Source organism: Vidua chalybeata, chromosome 4 (assembly GCF_026979565.1).
Source record: "Vidua chalybeata isolate OUT-0048 chromosome 4, bVidCha1 merged haplotype, whole genome shotgun sequence".
In the NCBI taxonomy this organism is placed as follows: domain Eukaryota; kingdom Metazoa; phylum Chordata; class Aves; order Passeriformes; family Viduidae; genus Vidua; species Vidua chalybeata.
In genome coordinates, this window is record NC_071533.1 from 54,507,354 (window position 1) to 54,525,229 (window position 17,876).

At 39.7% G+C, this 17,876-nt stretch overlaps 1 protein-coding gene and 1 long non-coding RNA gene across 4 annotated transcripts in view; one reads left to right on the top strand and one right to left on the bottom strand.

Annotated features, from left to right (window-relative positions):
• Positions 1 to 17,876, bottom strand: part of RBPJ (recombination signal binding protein for immunoglobulin kappa J region) — a 140,467-nt gene that overhangs the window by 95,539 nt on the left and 27,052 nt on the right. The window lies entirely within an intron of this gene.
• Positions 1 to 17,876, top strand: part of LOC128786699 (uncharacterized) — a 39,287-nt gene that overhangs the window by 16,138 nt on the left and 5,273 nt on the right. Inside the window, exons 3-4 of one of the 3 annotated variants that reach the window (XR_008430447.1) lie at positions 1,659 to 1,770; positions 5,170 to 5,221. The exons of 1 other annotated variant lie outside the window; for it this stretch is intronic. This is a non-coding gene — a long non-coding RNA (uncharacterized LOC128786699). Of the gene's footprint in view, positions 1 to 1,658; positions 1,958 to 5,169; positions 5,222 to 17,876 lie in introns of those variants that run through there. One more of the 3 variants, XR_008430446.1, reaches the window with a different exon arrangement.

Sequence of the window (17,876 nt, forward strand, 5' to 3'; positions counted from 1 at the left end):
TTAACACCTGTGAATCTCTATGTCCAAGTGCTTCACTGAAAAGAACTCAGAGCAAATGTCCCTCCTCTGCTGCTGCCTTCTTATTTGACTGCCTGTTATTGCTGCAACCAGTGCACATAGCAGAATGCATGCTTCTGCCTCAATATGATATTTAAAAGGCAGTTAAATGCTCTGGCATCTTCATAAGAAAATTTCTCACCCTCAGATTGTCCATGATGAAGCGGACAGAACTTCTCAGCCACTAAGTGGCATTTTATGGCAATGGAAATTTGGCATTAATGCCTGTTTCAAATATGTTCCCTTGAGTCTGTTTCCTTTTAGTGAACACTTCATTTTACTTACTTTTTCATTGAGTTCTGCTGGTGACAAAACGAAGCAAGGAAGGCTGACTGGAAAACTGGAATTGTGTTTCATTAAACTGCTTCTAGTTTCAAAATTTGTTTCTGTGTTCATGCGAATGCAATCCGCGACCTTTCCACTGAAAACAAAGCACTACTCTGTGACAAAGCCCCAGAGAAGGTTCACTGTGGCTGCACTCCCCAGGAAAGGACGAGACTCCTCTGGAGAGCTTTCACTAACCAGACTGGGGTTGGAAACTTGGTTTTCCATGGCTGGGAGGAAGCCAAGGCCTTTCTCTTAGCTTGTCTCTCCTTCTCTCTATATATCATCTGGAGAAGCTATTTTGCCAAATTTTGGTGAACTGACATTTCAATGTTTGACTGCTGCAACAAAATGACATTTTTGGACAAAAAAAGAACTGTCAAAAGATTCTTAATGTTTTATAGTTGAGTGCCCAAAAAACATTCTCCCTACAATTCATTACTGTATAATCTTTTGAGAAAAGAAGCAGCCCTCTAAACTTTTCTCTCATCAGTTGCACTGCAAACAGCACTCTAAGCTTGGTGCTTAAGAATCAAGGCTTTTATGCCACAACTTTGATGACACAAATGTAGAAAAATTAATTGTCAGCATAACATTTAAGAAAACTGAACTCTACAACAAGCCCAACTCATAAACAAAATTTAGACTCACTTTTTTTTTTTTCTGAATACTTTTTTTATTTATTTTTCTGCAGTAATACCTGCAGAATACTTGGGTTTCATATGCATAATTTAGCATGGAAAAAAAAATGTGAACAACTGAGCTGTAGGTAACACTTGGGGCAGAGACAGCAAAATGAGATCTTATTGTTGTTGAACTGGCAATATGGCCTGTCCACTTCTGAGAGCAGAAAATGTACCCTCAAGTATACTGTGACATGCTTTAATCAGCATAAAATGGAACTGCCACTTAAAACATGGATCTCACACTTGATGCACTGTATCCTTCTCTTTCCCACCTTCTCTTTTCTGTATGGCCCCTTCCCACACAAAGAACAGAACAGCTTTAGCTCTTCTTCTCCCTTGATCTTTTTCATCACATGCAATAGGAAAAATGGATGGATCAGAACTGGGAATGAGTAAGCTGCTGGAGATGGACAGAACAATATCTTTTATTGCAATGATGATGTCATTTTAAGCAGAATTACAGTATTTGCTGCTACCTGGGAGTTTCTCCAGATAAGGTCACCAGGAGCTATGAATTTTGCTATAACTTTTGGCTTTGGGAGATCTGTTTTTATAACAATTGCCTCTCTGTGTTTTCACTACAACAAAAAGGAAGCATATTTGGACCATCCTGAGAACACCCACCTTCCTGAAATGGAGCAGATGGCCCTGAACTCTCAATAGATGTGTGGCATACCCCAGGCTGGGCTGTATTATATCAGAGGTAACCTCTGGCACACACACCACAGAATGGGATGTGCAGCACAACACTGGATTTCACTCTTCCATCAGAATTCAGACAATCTACATGCCTATTATTTCTTCACCTATTGGGAGTGGGATTTACATGCTTAAATTTCTCAGATAAAAAATATAAACTATTTTATTGACTAAACAGTATTGTTCCTCTAAAAAACCACACAATATAAATAAAGACATAAATGCAGATGAACTGTTAAGTAATTTGCAATAGTTTGAAATATTTATATTCATACCATACTTGTAGGCTTTTTTTTCACTGGAATATATTTTGCCCTCGTTAACAAAGATGCTATTCCATTTAAGTCAACTGGGGCTTTTCTGGTGTATCCTAGAACAGAACTGGAGCCAAGATATGTATCTTACTCAGTTCATTAGACTCTCCAAAGCCGTAGATTAAATAAGCAAGTATGTCACTAAATCTGTTCAGCATTAAAATGATACAAAATGTATTTTTCTTCTTCCAACTAAATAGTTTTCTTCAAATTTGAACCAGATGGAAACACAGTGAGTTATCTGAGATGAGCTCATCTGGACTTCTGAGTGGAATGTCCGACATTTGGTCACACATCTTGAGATGTTAGTTAGGGTCTGAATGGGGAAATTTTGATCATCTTGTGTTTACTCTTGTGGATAGGCTCATTAGCTTCAATGGGCAGCAAGATAAACATATGACACACGCACAGGCAGAGTAAGACCACGCAGGACATAGTTCTCTATAAAATCTCTCAAATGTGGCTCACATTCCAAAGAAAATTGTCCCTGAAAAGTCCAGCAAACACAATAAATAAAAGTTCAGCATCAAAATCAGTTAAGAAATGTGGAGCAGTTCTTATTTTTCTGTCTTCTATTAAACCTGCTTTTGCTATGTTTGTCTGGAGGATTAATATTTCAGGGGGCACACTGACTTGTAAGTCTTCTATGGAACTGAGCATACTGTTGCCATTTGATTAATTTAAAAAAGCAGGCATCTACATTATTTCTTGTAATAGTAATTTTAAAAAACCCCAAAACCTATGAGGGAGTTTATAAATGTAGAGCAGCAGATATTAAATCCCCTTGCTTTCAGGATTAAAACCAAACATTTCCAATTGGAACTCTGAATTCCCAACATGGCAAGGCTACCAGGAAACTCCACATGTTTCAGCTGTAGAGTCACTTTCTGTTGTTGAGTACACCAAGTGCTGCAGTCAAACAGCTCCTGTGTTGAAGAAGTACCTGTCCTTTATTAGCCCAATCAGGCTAATCTTGCCTCACTGAACTCAGGGGAGTTCTGCTGTTGCCTGCACTGAGGCAGGAATTTTACCTTCAGTCAAGAGCCTGAATATTAAATGCATTGAGCTCCCACATCTTCAGCCAAGAAAATGATACCCAAAAGTACCTCCTCTATAATATTATGCACAGTCAATTTTTAGACAGTGTGTGATGGCTGCTTCGGGCTAATTTACCAGGCTTCCTGGTAAGATGAATTAGCATAGGTGGAATTCATCTCTGTGAAAATTAAGCTGCTTCTAATAGTTAGACTGAACAGGTTTGGTTTTTTACACTGCATTGAACTGGGGCCAGCATACTTTTAATGTGCAACTCTCCTGACTCCCATGAGCAAATTGGAAGAGTCTGTTCTGTGGCAATGAATAAAATCTGTATACCTGAGAGAGATTTAGCAGCAATCTGCCTGAAAGTTTTTTCAAACTCTACTATAGACTTTTGGGTTTGTTTTTTTATTTTTTAAACACTTTGTATCATAGTCCTAATCAGAATGGCCTGAATTTATTCTTCCTATGACTCCACTGCAGTTCAACAATTATTTTGTATTTATTCTTTCCCTCTTTTGGAAGGAAGATAGTAAAAAGATCTGCATTTAAACAAACTTCAGGCTCATAAGAATTCAGAGTTTTTATGGTCTGGGATTTTTTAAAAATCAAAATCAGATACACAAAATGTGATTTGTATTGGCTAAATTCCAATGTATTTCTCTTGCCTGATGTTTACCTCTGGCTAGCCCTGCATCTTCAGCTGTGTGTAGCCAAGAGGAATCACCAGCCATGGGGATGTTAGATTAATTTAACTGAATAAATCTGGGCCCTGGTGCCTTCATTTTGTGACTTTCTTTTTTGATATCCCCAAAGTGTTTGACAGAGACTTAAATGTTTGTGGGCCAAGATTTAGATTATTACTTGAACAGCAAACAATGAAACAATGAGACTATTCTGGAATATAAACAAATTTGCACATGGAGTCAAAGCTGAATTTATCCAGCAGAAATGTCCAGGATTTTACAGACACCAGGAAGAATGAAAAATAGGAGGATGAAAAAAAATAAAATCATACTTACTGGAGCTGTGGACATTCTCAGGATAATTAGTTACATATGTTTTGGTTGTGCCCTAGGGTAAAATAAGTTCTGGGATGAGGTAATAAATAAATTAAATGTGGTTTTGGAAATAGTTATCCCTCACTACCCAAAATGTCCACTGGTAAAAGAATTTGGAGGCAGCCAACTTTGGAAATCTGAAAGGACCACAGACGCAATTTTTATAAGGGCAACAATACTGTAAAGAAGACACCACAAAACCTGAAGTCAGCACAGTTTTGAATGCTGCTGATTGATGTGCTGAGCTGATCTAATTGATAGATTTTGGAAAGATTTGTTTGAATAAGCTAGGTAATTTAGAAATGAGCTATATAATGTAGCCCCACTTAAAGTCATCAATTATTATAGCAGCAGCTGAAATACTAGCTACATGTTTTGATCACATGGATGAACTTTATAAACACTAATTGCTTTCTCCAGCCACCACCCTTCCTTTTTTTCCTCCATTTTTTAGAGTGGAAAATGTAAATACAGCTTAGTATCCCTTATCATGTCATATGTTCATTTACTAGTGTTATTCAGTCTTGCTTGCAGTACTTTGAGAGCAAACTTTTTTTAACTGTGTTCTGCCCCTGTGATGAAACAGAGAACCTGCTTGACCCAGCCAACCTGAGAAGACATATTTTAAGTCCTTGACTTATCACTAGGCTTTTACTTAGGGCTAATATCCATTTTCAGTGGAAAAGACACATTTCAAGGACTTGACAACATGCTATAGTTTTATTTGGTCTTGTAGAGGCAAGAAACAAGTAAATTGCTAGAGTCTCCTGCGGTTTTGGTAAACTGCATAATTTCCTTCTCACAACATGCATGATTAGCCTTAGAACTTTTTCATCAACTTTCCAGAGGACTTCATAGAACTCTCACTATTTAAAATGTATTCTTTTGTTGGACAAAAAATAATAATACTTAGTCTACAGTATCAAACTCATTTCTAGATATCTTTGCTTCAGTTATCCATTTTAGCTCTTCTCATTCCTCCTCCATCAGATGCAGAATGATTCTGGGGTGGCAGCTCCAAAGGACTCTCCCAGTGGAAAATAAGAATCAGCAAGTCCTGGATCTGGTGTATCCTTGCAATGCCTATTTAGCATTTTATTAAACAAATGGATAAATCAAGGCCTGTCAGTTTACCACTCCTGTCCCTTTGTGCCAGATTAAGCCTCAACCAATTTACCTCAGAAGTAATGAAAAATACAAATTACTCCAACATACAAAGGATTTTAGTCAGGGACTAGACTGAAGTCTCTTTCTTCTTAGTCAAGTGGTCACTAGTTTCTGGATTCTTCCATCAGTAAAATTTAAGAACTTCGCAAAAACATAAGAAGAAAAATTAACTTCCAGTTCTGTCTTTGCTGTTCTGCTTTTTCCACTTAGAATGCAGGTGTAGGTTTTCTGAGGTGCACAGTATCCCCATCAGGCATCCCCTCCTGAGGCAGTGACAGAGCAACTGAAACATAGCAGAGGAAACTGATGGCAAGGTCCTAAAACTTAATTGATCTTGGGTTGAGGCATGCAAATAAAAAGACAAGGAGAAAACTGACCCCGAAACCCAATTAAGATGTTTTGAAGGAGCTTTAGGAGGGACTGCCACCTAGAGAACTCAATATGCTTGAACCTTGTGGTCTTCCAGCTGCCATAGAAAGGGTGTGTCAGGGGACCCACATAAATACCAAAGTAGCCTGTGTCATTATAGAAGCATTTTCATATAATATCAAAGATACATGCTAAATCTAAAAAAGCTGTATGAGCGACTGTATTTTCTCAACAGATTTTAGCAACACAATCTGTCTAAAGCCATTGAAAATTATCTTTTAAAAGCAATAAGTTTCTGTTCTATCAGCATATTTCTGAAACACATTCAAGGGTGTTAGAGAAATATGAGGTATTGTGGGTAGAGGTAATCTGGACTCTGTGCACCAATGAGTGTTCACAAACACATGTTAACCACAGCTGGGGACTGGAATTAAGTTAGAGTTAAGCAATTTTCTACAGGATTGCATTTTACAATGGTAGGAAGGAAATAATGTTAATCACATAACTAGAACAAGTATCATTCATTCACTTCTTTCCATAATGATGTGTCAGTGTTCATAGACCTTGTTGTGAAATCCTGTGTTCTGAGCAGCAGCAATTTTTGTAATAACTAGTAGAACTTAAGGATCAGGATTCATAGATAAATCAGGCTTCATAGATACTAGATAAAGGGCTATGCATTGTATCATTAATCATATATTAAAAGTTAATAATAATCTTGATCTTATACAATAAAAAATGTAGGACTGTAGCATAACTCATACTGATTTTTTTTTTTTTTTGCAAGCTGGGAGCTGCTGCTGTAGTTGCACCACCAGACTGCCATTCAAGAGATGTAGGGATAGCCACATGTTTCCTGTGTGACTTCTTATAAATTGCTTAATCTCTGTTTCTTAACTTCTCATCCATGAAACAGAATTATTCCCTTGTAGCACAGGAATGTCTATTAAAACACATGTATTAATGAGCAGGTACAGTGGCAATAAAAACTGTAAAATGGCCATTAGGAAAATGTCTGAGTTCAAGCTCTCTGTAATTCATTCTTGTAATTTATTCCTAACTTCAGGTCCCTCCACATTTTCTGCAAACCTCTGCTAATACCCCATGGGTAAACTTACTCATTTTCTGCTTAATTCTCAAGAGAACATTACAAAAACACTGTGTTTGTCTAGATAGTCTTTTATCAGAATAATTTTTTACTATTTCTTTCAACATGTTGTGGATACAAATGAAATGAAAAAATATATCAAAGTACAGGATCATCAAGGACTATTTATCTCAGAAATGAAGTATCATAAGGAAATAATCCCACAAAACTTTTTATCCTTCAACAAACTTTGCCATTGATAAATGTGTTGCTGAAAATGTGATGCATTCAATGTGAAATTCAGATATGTTAGAGATTAAATTGTCAGTCACATAATAGGTAGGAAACCTGTAAATGGATTATAGCAATACCTACTTTAGGACCTTCCATTAAAAATGCTCTGATTAAGTCTTGAGTGTATTGGAGCAACACTTTTCTTGATAGATAAGGAAAATGGAGAGGTGAAGAGTGAGGAATGATGTAAGATTGCACAATTGTTCCACATGGAGCGAATCTGCCCTAGCACTGAGGAACCATTTGAGGAAGCTGGGAAATGGAGAAGGGTGTGGCTGGTGAAACCCTGTCTCTCAGAGCCATAACCACATGTTTAAAATAGCATTGGAAAAATACACTCCAGCCCATCTTTGTTGGTTTTGAGTGCAATAAACTTTCTACACAAGTCCTTTAAAACAAGTGTGCTCGCACAAGGAAGACTAGGAGCCATCAGTGGCATAAATCATGTCCTTAATTTCCACTCCTCTCAGTTCTAGGTAAGAAGGAGTTCCCAAAGGCAAGACTCCATGTAGTTATTGTCTAGATGAAGTATCCCTGATGCACAGTGACAGAAAATATTTATTGTTAGTTCCACAGAAAACAAAAGAACAGAGAACAGGGAAAAATATTATTTACAATAAAAAGGTATGTGTGGGCTTACGTGTCATGAGTATTAATAGGTCAAAGTCAGGAGTAATATAGTATTCTGGCACAGTAAGTTTCTCCTTAAGAAAATATTTCATTTAGGCAGGGCAAGAGATTTTTCAATGATAAAGAAATAACAAAGAAAGCCATGCAGCTAAAGGTAGTAACTTTACTAAAGGTCTCTTTCTAACCAGTTACTTAAAGAGAGAGGAAGTAGACATGGAACTATCACAATCACAGCTACCATATGATTTTGATAAAATGCTTCAGGAGACAGTAAAATGACAGAATGAAAACAAAAGAGATACTCATTTGTAGTCTATCTCAAATGAAGTCTGAAGGCTTTTATGTCACTTCATGCCAGTCCCTATTTCAAAATGGTTCAGAAGGCCCTTTCCAGAGGATGGTGGTCCCACATGTAGGATGCTGAGTCAGTTCTGAGTAGCCATGCAAGAAACTTCTTTTCTACTTACGTAGCAGTTTTTCTTTTTTTTTTAAATTTTGATTTAAACTGAGATGTGATACCAAGTCTCATACCCTGGCATGACACTGGGATTTCAGATTTTCATTGTAAGGAGTCAGTGCAGTTGTTCGATCAGTTACTAAAACACATAGAGTCCTGAATGAACAGGTACAAACAGGTACAGTACGTCAAACAACAAAAGATATTGCCATGCTTCGTCTCTGTTGCAGATTCTTCTGTATAAAATACAGACTTTATGTATTTGTCAAGGTCACATGATCACAGAATGTTTGGGGTTGGAAAGAATCTCCAGAGGTCATCTGGTCCAACCCATCTGCTCAAGGCTGGGCCAGTTGTCCAGGACCACGTCCAGATGGCATTTGAGTACCTCCAAGGGTCGAGACTCCACAACCTCAGGGCAGACTCTGCCAGTCAAACAGTATTTCCTGACATTCAGAGGGTTTGTGCCAGCTGTCTCTAGTCCTGCCAGTAGGCAGCATTGAAAAGAGCCTGGTGTCATACTCTTAGCACCCTGCCATCATGTATTTTTATACACCGATGAGAACCCCACGTGCCTTGTCTTCAGGCTGAACAGTCCCAGCTCTCTTAGCTTTTCCTCATAGGATAAATGCTCCAGTCCCTACATTAAATCCATAGTCTTTCACTGGACTCTCTCCACTAGCAGTTTTACAATAAGCCTCCTCATAAATGGTCAAGCTGAGGAAGAACTGTGTCTTTCTTGCTTTCTGAGAAAGATGCATAGGCCAACATCAATATTGTCTAAGAAAGAGTCACAATTTTGTTCACATAACATATGGTATTCTCTCAGTCTCCTGCCTTCCAGATTTGCTCATTCTGGGATCATTTGAAGAGGAAAACTGAGTATCCTGGGTACAGGAGAAAAAGAGAGGTGGCATTTTCTAGCACTGTTAAATTCCATACCACCCATGTCATGGCGTGGTTTCAGCAGAAAATGCTGAGCTGCTGGAAGCGGGAAGTGGACTCAGTTTTACCTCAGTGGTGGGGAAAGATGGACTGGTCCCTTGAGCACAAAGAAGCTGTAACTGCTGCTGAAGCCATGGAGGGGTGACTGCTGCTGCTGCTGCCCTGGGGAAGGGAACCCCCTGCATCAGGACTACCGCTGCAGCCAGCAAAGCCACCACTTCCCAGCAGCACGACTCCTGTCCCAACTAAACAGCTTCCCAAGTACTGCCCAGTTTTTCAAACGAATTGTTCTTATCTCAACTCAGAATCTCTGCTTTTAGTGTCCTTCTCACCGGGAGAGAGCGGGGGAAAGAGACCATCTTAAGTGGGGTTAATTTTCCACTGGGTTTTTAAAACTAGCACACTGAGATAATTTCAGAGCCAAATGGACTTCATTGTAATCAAATAAGCTTTTTTGAACTTTCAAATATTTTGGAAAACTTAATTTGGCTAATTGACCTTGCTTTCACCTGAAGGACAGGCATCCTCTGCAGTAGCAGGGATAGGTCCCAGTTTTGCTTCCCTGTGCAGGGTTGAGATATCTGCCTACGGCACCACGCCAGGCACATGCAGAGAGGCACCTTCCCATCCTGCCCTTCCCACTGGCAGCACAAACCCCTGCAGTTCTGCAGCTCACTGCAAAGGGTTCACAGGCACCATAAGTGCAGCTGTTTGAGATCTGCTCTGCTGTCAGATATCCACTCCCTTTGGCCTCTGGGGGAAGGTTAACAGGTCAGATCCAGCTCTCCCTCTGCCTGTCCTGGGCCATATGTCTACAATACAGGGGACAGTGCAGCATGGTCCAGGGAAGAGTTGACCTAGTGGGGCCAGGTCTGGGCAGTTACTACTTTGGATCCCCAAGCAGTTCTGCATTTGCATGCTGTTGAGATGAAAATGTTAATACAGCTTTCAGTTGAAGATGTGAAAGACTACAGTAAGTTCCTTGAAAAAATGTAAAATCTCCTTCACAGGAGGTCTATAATGATTAGTTAAAAATTACCTGTCAGGAAGGTGTATAGATACCTGATCCTGCATCAGTACTGGGCAGTTTGAGGTCCAAGTTGTTTCCACCCAGCCAATTCTACAATACCTAGGTAAAAGCTTCCTTTCTCCACTGGAAATGAGTTCTTAGGTTGAAATACCCCTGATACAACTTCCTTATTGCACATACATAGGCCAGTTGAATGTGAATAAAACCACTTCCAGCACTAGTGCTTCTACTTACTTCTGACTTCACAGTGAGTAGCATCATGTCCCCAGGCTCACAGAATCCCAGCCCACTAACCCCACCTCACTGAGATTTCTTGAGCCTACACTCTCCTTCTTATACAGAGAATCATGATAAAGAGACTATTTCACCTCCCTTGCACCTCTTTTACATTTGCCTTGATATATTGATTACATATCAGAGTTCAAGAAGGAAATATTTCATACTACTTTGCAGTCTTCTCATCTTGCAGTCATCTTGTAAGTTTCTGTGCATATTGATCTCTCATTACAGAAAATACATTTTGTTTTGGGGAGCTCACAACTAATTCTAGCCTCATAATCAGATACGAATATTTCAGAAGGGAGAGTCTACCAGATGCTCCAGAACACTTCAAAGACTGATTGCAAATAATTTTTTGTTTAGATTGATCTGACTTTAGATTGGTTAGAATTGTTGTTAATAAACAGTGAATGACTTTATGCTGAATGTTGCTGCCATTTACTTCATTTAACTGTGCTCACAGTGAGATTTTTAAAAAAGATCTCACAGGAATAATTACATTCTTCCACTGTAAAAGGATTTCTTCTTGTTTCTTCTTCTGGTTATGTACACCTACTGCCAGTTCAGGCATTCAGCTTTGAAAACTTCTTGGTCTGACATTGCCAATTCTCAGCCACTGTCACTGAAACTGTGTGACAACAAAGGCTGTCATTCAGATCTCTAGAATGTTGCCTTTTATATTAATTGACTGTTACACAACAGTTAACTACTACAGTACTACTGCAGTAGTCCCAGTGTGTATTATGATAATAACCTTTCTGATATGCAAATAGAAATAAATTATTATCACAGTCTAAAGGGGTTACAGCATCTCCCTATGATCCTCTGGTTAGGACCCAAGCCCTGTGGCAATTACATCTGTATTCTCATACTCATTCCCGCTGTGCTGACCTCGACCCATCTTCAAACATTTGCATCCTTCAGTTTCATCATTTGTGAAATGACACTTTTGTTGACCTTCATAATGTTTGTGAAAAGCTTTGAAATAATGGGTTTAGAAGACACTACCAAACCCCACAGTTAAGACCTTCATTTCTTTGACTGCATCTTACCTAGGATGTGTGTGAGCAGCAAGTCCAACCTTAAGGGGTCTGATGACAGGAGAACAAAAAATGCAGACAGTAGGCATGATAAAAGACTAGGAAAAAAATGTCTACAACAGGCTTGCCACCTGGTATTCACTGGGTTTTTGTTTAGCTGTCCCAGAGAGCTGATAGACTCATGCCCAGGGTAGCTGAACTCAGGGAAACCTGAGCCCATCCTGCTCATATTCCAACCTGGCCAGCTGTGGGGCAGCTGTGGTCTGCAAGCTAAGCAACCATGTCCAAGCTGAGATACCCTGTGTTAGCATGGGCCAGGGCTTTCAGGTTGGAGCCTGGCCATTTCAGTTAGATCAAAGGACTCGGGCTGTCTAAACCAGCACAAAGACACCTGGAAATATTCATAGAATTATAGAATAATGGCATATTCTGAGTTGGAAGGGACCCAACAAGAATCATTGAGTCCAACTCTTAGCCCTGGAGGGGATAGCCCCAAGAATTACACCATATGCCTGAGGGCATTGTCCAAATGCTTCTTGGAATCTGGCTGGTTCTGTGACCACTTCCCTGGGAGCCTATTCCAGTGCCCAACCACCCTCTGGGGGAAGAACCTTTTCCTGATATGTAATATAAACCTCTCCTGACACAGTGTCAGGCCATTCCCTTGGGTCCTGTCACTGATCACCAGAGAGATCAGTGTCTGCCCCTACACTTCCCCTTGCGAGGAAGTTGCTATGTGTCCCCTCAGATTCCTCTTCTCCAGACTGAACAGACCAAGTGACCTCAGCCATCCCTCATATATTCAATATATTCCCCATCTCCAGGCAGGTATGGTTATTGTGTAATAATTTTGCATCTCACAAATAGTAGGTCCCTATTTTTCATTATTCACTAATTCACTTCCCCACAGTCCTAGTTAGGTAGGTCATTGCATCAGAATGGACTCATGGGTTCTCAACAGAGAAGACAAAAACACATTTTGCCTCCCTTTGGATGAGAAGTCAGACTCTTTGTCGTTGGAGGGGAGAGCAAAAGACAGAGGTATGGCAAAGACTGAGGGTACAACCCTCATTACTCATCCTGACACTGGAAAAGGCCCTAAGCTCAACAATTCTGCCCTCCTGCTCATCCCTGCCAGAGACCATAGTGACAAGCCACGGAGTAAGACCTCCAACAGACTGAGGAAGCTGCAGAGCCTTTTTTGCTGTCACTAGACATCTGCCACCCTTGACAAGGTTCTGTTTTGCCTGTGCTGGCACCTGGCCCTGACTGAAGCCCTCTGCAAGCAAAGCTGTCTCCAGTGCCCCCAGCTGCCACTGGAGTGTGGGCCCTGGAGCAGTGGCAGCCATGGCTGTGGGAGTAAGGAGCTGCTGCTGTCCTTGTGGGCCAAACCTTTGGCCCCGACAGGACTTAATGCCAGCTCCATCTGAGAAGGGCTTTAGAAAATCTGCGCAAGCAGTTAAGGGATGAACTGCCTCCAAGGAAACTTTCTCCCTAACCCTTATTAGTAGTTAGAGGTTGGCCACAAAGCAAGTAGCTTTACATTCTCAGACTTACAGACACCATTATGATGGACGTCCCCAATTCAAAACAGATACACGGTGCTTTGCTCGGCAATGTGGGTGCGCTGGTTTGCGTGAGGTACCAGCGCTGCAGCTCTGCATGGGACTGACAGGGCTTTATCTTTTCTAAGCACTGGTCTTAAGGAGATTAAAAAAGAATTTTTTTTTAATCTGAAGCCAAAATTTTGACAAGACTTCAAATTGCCCTGAAACCAAATCCAGACAATCTACAAATATTTGAAAATGAAATCTGTTATGAAAAGTAATTTATTTTTAGGGGTTTAAACATATTGTTATTGACATTTCATGCAGTAGTGTAGAATGCTGTCTAAACAGATGTGTAATGTACAATACTGTCAATATTCTATGAGCTGATTCTCATGTTTTATTTTATAAGTGGACAGCTGTGTCTAAATTAAGGGAGAAACCCTTTACAGATCGGGAAGCCTTCTGTTTCTACTGTGACACATTTTTTACAGAGTATTTCAACAGAATTTCCATTCCACAGGAAGTTTCAAACTGTTTTCATTCTGAAGGAGAGCAATTTGCAAAGTGACAATATTTTCCATGAGAGGGAAATCCCAGCTTTTAACTCATTTCTGTCCCAAAGCAAGGAACTGTGTGGGTTCCCTCTCACTCCTAGCCCCAGTGCCACTTCTTGCATTGCTTACTGTTGCTTTTCAGACCAGGATTTGTGTCTCCAAGGTTAGCAGGTATGATTCTGAGTATAGGATTAGGAAGATTTCATAAAATGAGCATGCCATATTTTTGGAGGTGTCTCTCTTCAGATCAGAATCACACTCTGTGTAACCAAGCCCTGCATTTTCCCAGTCATAAGAGTTATTATGACCTGGTCTTAAAGGGAGTTGGGTCCTGAGCTGTGCAACTAATTCTCAGATCCTTTTATTTGCATGAACAGCTTCATCTGCAATCATACTTGCACCATATGCAAACTCTTCTTTGCAATTCACATAAATTATTAATTCACAGCTTAAGCTGCACATTTCCACTATTAGTCACATTTCTTGCAGGCTTCTCATTACTACAGCATATGGAAGTCTTCTTTCCCTGTGGTGCTGTACAGTGATTAATTGTGGGAATCAAAAGATATGTAAAAGATATAATTTAGGACCAAACTCAACATAGAAATTTCCCTAGCGCAAACTTTGTCAAGCAAGCAGTAGAGTTTGCTGAAAGCTTACATTGCTACAAGCTTTTTCAGTGTTTGGAGACAATGTATTTTCATCTGGTCCAATACTGAATGGACAACAGGAGTTTGAGAACTGTGTGTAGGGACTAATGACTAACTGAGAGGAACTAATTGCTGAAACGCAGTTGACGGCCATTAATTGTAGGCAGTCATTAATTCTCAGACAACACCCAGTGTCAGAGTTGTTACTCTTATGAATAGTTGTTTAAAATCTTGTCTATGAATGTTTTTAGGGTTAGGTAGTTATAGTCAGCACATATGGGGCATTTCCAGAAAATTAACACTTTGTATGTTGGGCAGATTGCTTATGTCAGCTCTCCCCATGGCTCTCATTTGCTAATACATTTTGAATGATGAATTGTGGTTTATGTTTTTATACACTCCCAGTATTTAAGTGACATCTATTGCTTCTCTCTCTCTCACTCTGTGTGTGTGTGTATGTGTGCTCACCTTTTAAGAGAATGTATTGCAGAAGAGAATCTCCATGTTGATATATCTGACATGACTTGTAACAACCAAAGGAAAGAATTTTAGGTAAATTATAAATGAAACCAAAAACCTCCCAGCATGTCTCAGGTTTTGTGAATAGACAAGAAAAGGACAAAGGAGGGTAGAGCAAGCAGCTGCCAACAGCCATATCAGCAAGGTATTTTAAAGTCAGTTGCAAACATGCAAACACATTCCTGTTGGACACACTGCAGATTGCTCCAAGATGGAGCAGGATTGGTAAGAAAGTGCAAGTTCAAAGAACTACAAGGAGCTCAGGAAAATTAGGTTGGTCTCCAATTAAAACCTTGCCAATGACCTATATAACGTGTTTATGGGTTGTATGAAATGAAGATGTAGTTTCAGTTCCATTCTCTGTAAAGGCCTATTTGCATCACCTAAGTCATCATCAGAGAAGATGTTAATATGACTTCCTTATTGGGGAAGCCAAGACCTAAGGGACTATGGAAAATGAAGCTTCCTTTTCCTATTACAGTTGTTTGCTCTAGGTTGAGTTAGAAAGATATTGGCAGTGAAACACAAAAAATATTCCTGTCCTATGTATGTCTCCCAGGTGTCTCAGCATGCTTGCTTAACAGCTTTCGTGACTGCAATATCCATTTTTAATGGGCATTTTAAGAAAAGAAAAATCTATTGGTTTTTTGAATATGACTACTAAAGCCAACAAGAAGACATATAAAAAAGAGAGCACATGAACAGCTGCAGATGTAATCCAGGCAGCCAAAAGACTAGTGTGAACTTACTCTTCCATAACTCAAAGCTTGCCAGAGGACACCCTCTCTTCTCCTTCTCCTTCTCCTTCTCCTTCTCCTTCTCCTTCTCCTTCTCCTTCTCCTTCTCCTTCTCCTTCTCCTTCTCCTTCTCCTTCTCCTTCTCCTTCTCCTTCTCCTTCTCCTTCTCCTTCTCCTTCTCCTTCTCCTCTTCTTGCAGATCTCTTTTTTCCTACAATTTCATAGATTCTTATGGTTTTCCTCACATAAGAAAATAAAACTCAAGTTACGGGTAGGAAGACTTAAAAGGCTTATTGAGATCAAATTACTGTAAGAACAAACCAATCTCCAGTATAACCCTATTAGTAATTTTGTTTCATATAGTGTTTTCTCTGAGGGCAGAACATTTTAGAAGGTTTAGATTGCTCTGTAGGCGAAACTTTTATCTTCTGCGCATGGAAAACAGAAGGGTCAAGGAAAGAGGTAAGGAAAGAGTTTAATTGTCAGATAATTCACCCTTATAAAACCCTTATAAAACATAGAGACAACCATACAAATCTGAGAGTTGTGTATTTCCATGACAGGGAAACTGCCTCACTCCGCAAATGCAGTAGTGTATTTTATGCACACCTGCTTGACTGCACAACAGCTCAGATTCTTGATCTGACCAGTGCAATGAACTTTTCACAAGCAGGTCCCTGTGCGTAGGTGCATTTTTTGATAATGTGGCCTCTAAGTCTTTCTTCAGAATAGTTTTACAGTTTCCATGAACTTTGCTCAAAAATGTGCCAAAAGACTTCCAAGTAACAAACATGCTTTTGCAATTTACTGAAACTTTCCCCTTGTGTTCCAGAGAAGCAACCTCCCCATTAGTCACCAGAGAGACACATGAGCCAAGGAGGAAGGAAAGGGAATCAGCTCGTAAAAACAGTCAATTCCCTTCTTTAGTGTCTACACTTGGTCATTAAATAAAAAAAAGAAGTGAAATCCAAACTTTTTTTTTTCCAAATGGGTCATTACTTCAGTGCAGATTGAATAGATGAGGACTATTTGCATCTTGATTTTGATCAGGAATTTTTGTAATCAGTTGCTTTTTTCTGCACTTCATACCCAAGTGAGGGCTATTGTGCATTTGAGGTACTCTGCATCCTTCCAAAGGAATGCAGTCTCCCAGGTATATATTTTTACACTTCTTTAAATGACCAGTGAACTATATTACCCAATCAATAAGCAAGGGGGTTGGAGTATGTTTGCCAGATACTAATTTTACTTAGAAAAAACCTGAATCAAAGCCAAGGCACAAAGTTCATATCTAAATCAAATTCATTTTCCTCTAAAGATAGAGTGTGTTGCAGTTTGAGGTTTCCAACTGACTCCTCTTAAAAATGGACATTTAAATACTTGCAGTGTTGAGCCTGCTTGAGTTCTAGGCTTGGTTCAGTTGGGAACTCTTAATGTAGATTTTGCAAGCTGTATCACATGGAAGGACTAGCAAAGGAGATTATAATGTCTCTTCCAGCCTTAAGAATATGGCAGTCAAGTAGAAGTTGAATTTTCAAAGCAAACTGTCAGTTGATGCGTGATGAAATGGTAATTCCTGTTCATTTCCCACTACAATGCATTCAAAGCCCAAGAGTGACATTCAAACCTTACTTCCTGCAAGACAGTACTGTACTTAGTAACACACTGTGCAGTATGAGTTGTACACTTGTAACCCACAAATCCCCCTGCAATTTTTCAAGAATAGTCAGTGATAGGTAGCAAAACCCAAGCACATGGCTCCTTTTTTTTGAGTTTTTCTCTGAAACCTTTCTCCACAAAATCACTTGAAAGATTTTGGCAAGGGCAGAGAGAGGGGGGTTAGCTCCTGGATGCTCACAATATTGAACTGTAGAAATCCATAAAATAATCAGTGTTACATTGTCAGAGCACGTACTTTCCACGCATCCTGGCCAGAGCAAATTCTGAAAGGCTTTCTGGTGCCAAAGTACTGGAATTAAATTTAAAAATAGCTAAATTTAGCTGTCCCTCCAGATCTCAGTTTCTGAGTATCATCTGGCTGCAAATGTAGGTGCAGAAGGACTCTCAATCATGGGTCAAGTTATTGTAAATCAGCTGAGGCCCTGGAAATACTTAGCTGCACACTTTTAGTTTGGCCAAATGCAGGGTAGTATACGGCTTAGTTTAGCCATCTTTCCCTGCAGGCAAAGCTACATCAAATTGCCTTACATTTTCTGTGGGCTCAAAGCATTCACACTGGATTTACCACATTTCAGCTGACAGATGGCAACTTATTAAACATCAGTATGCTGATGAATATTTTGAGCCCACAAGATTTCTGAGACTTTGAAAAGAGATAATTCCTAAAGTATGCTACACAGCTTCCACCTACACTGCTGACTAAATGTTT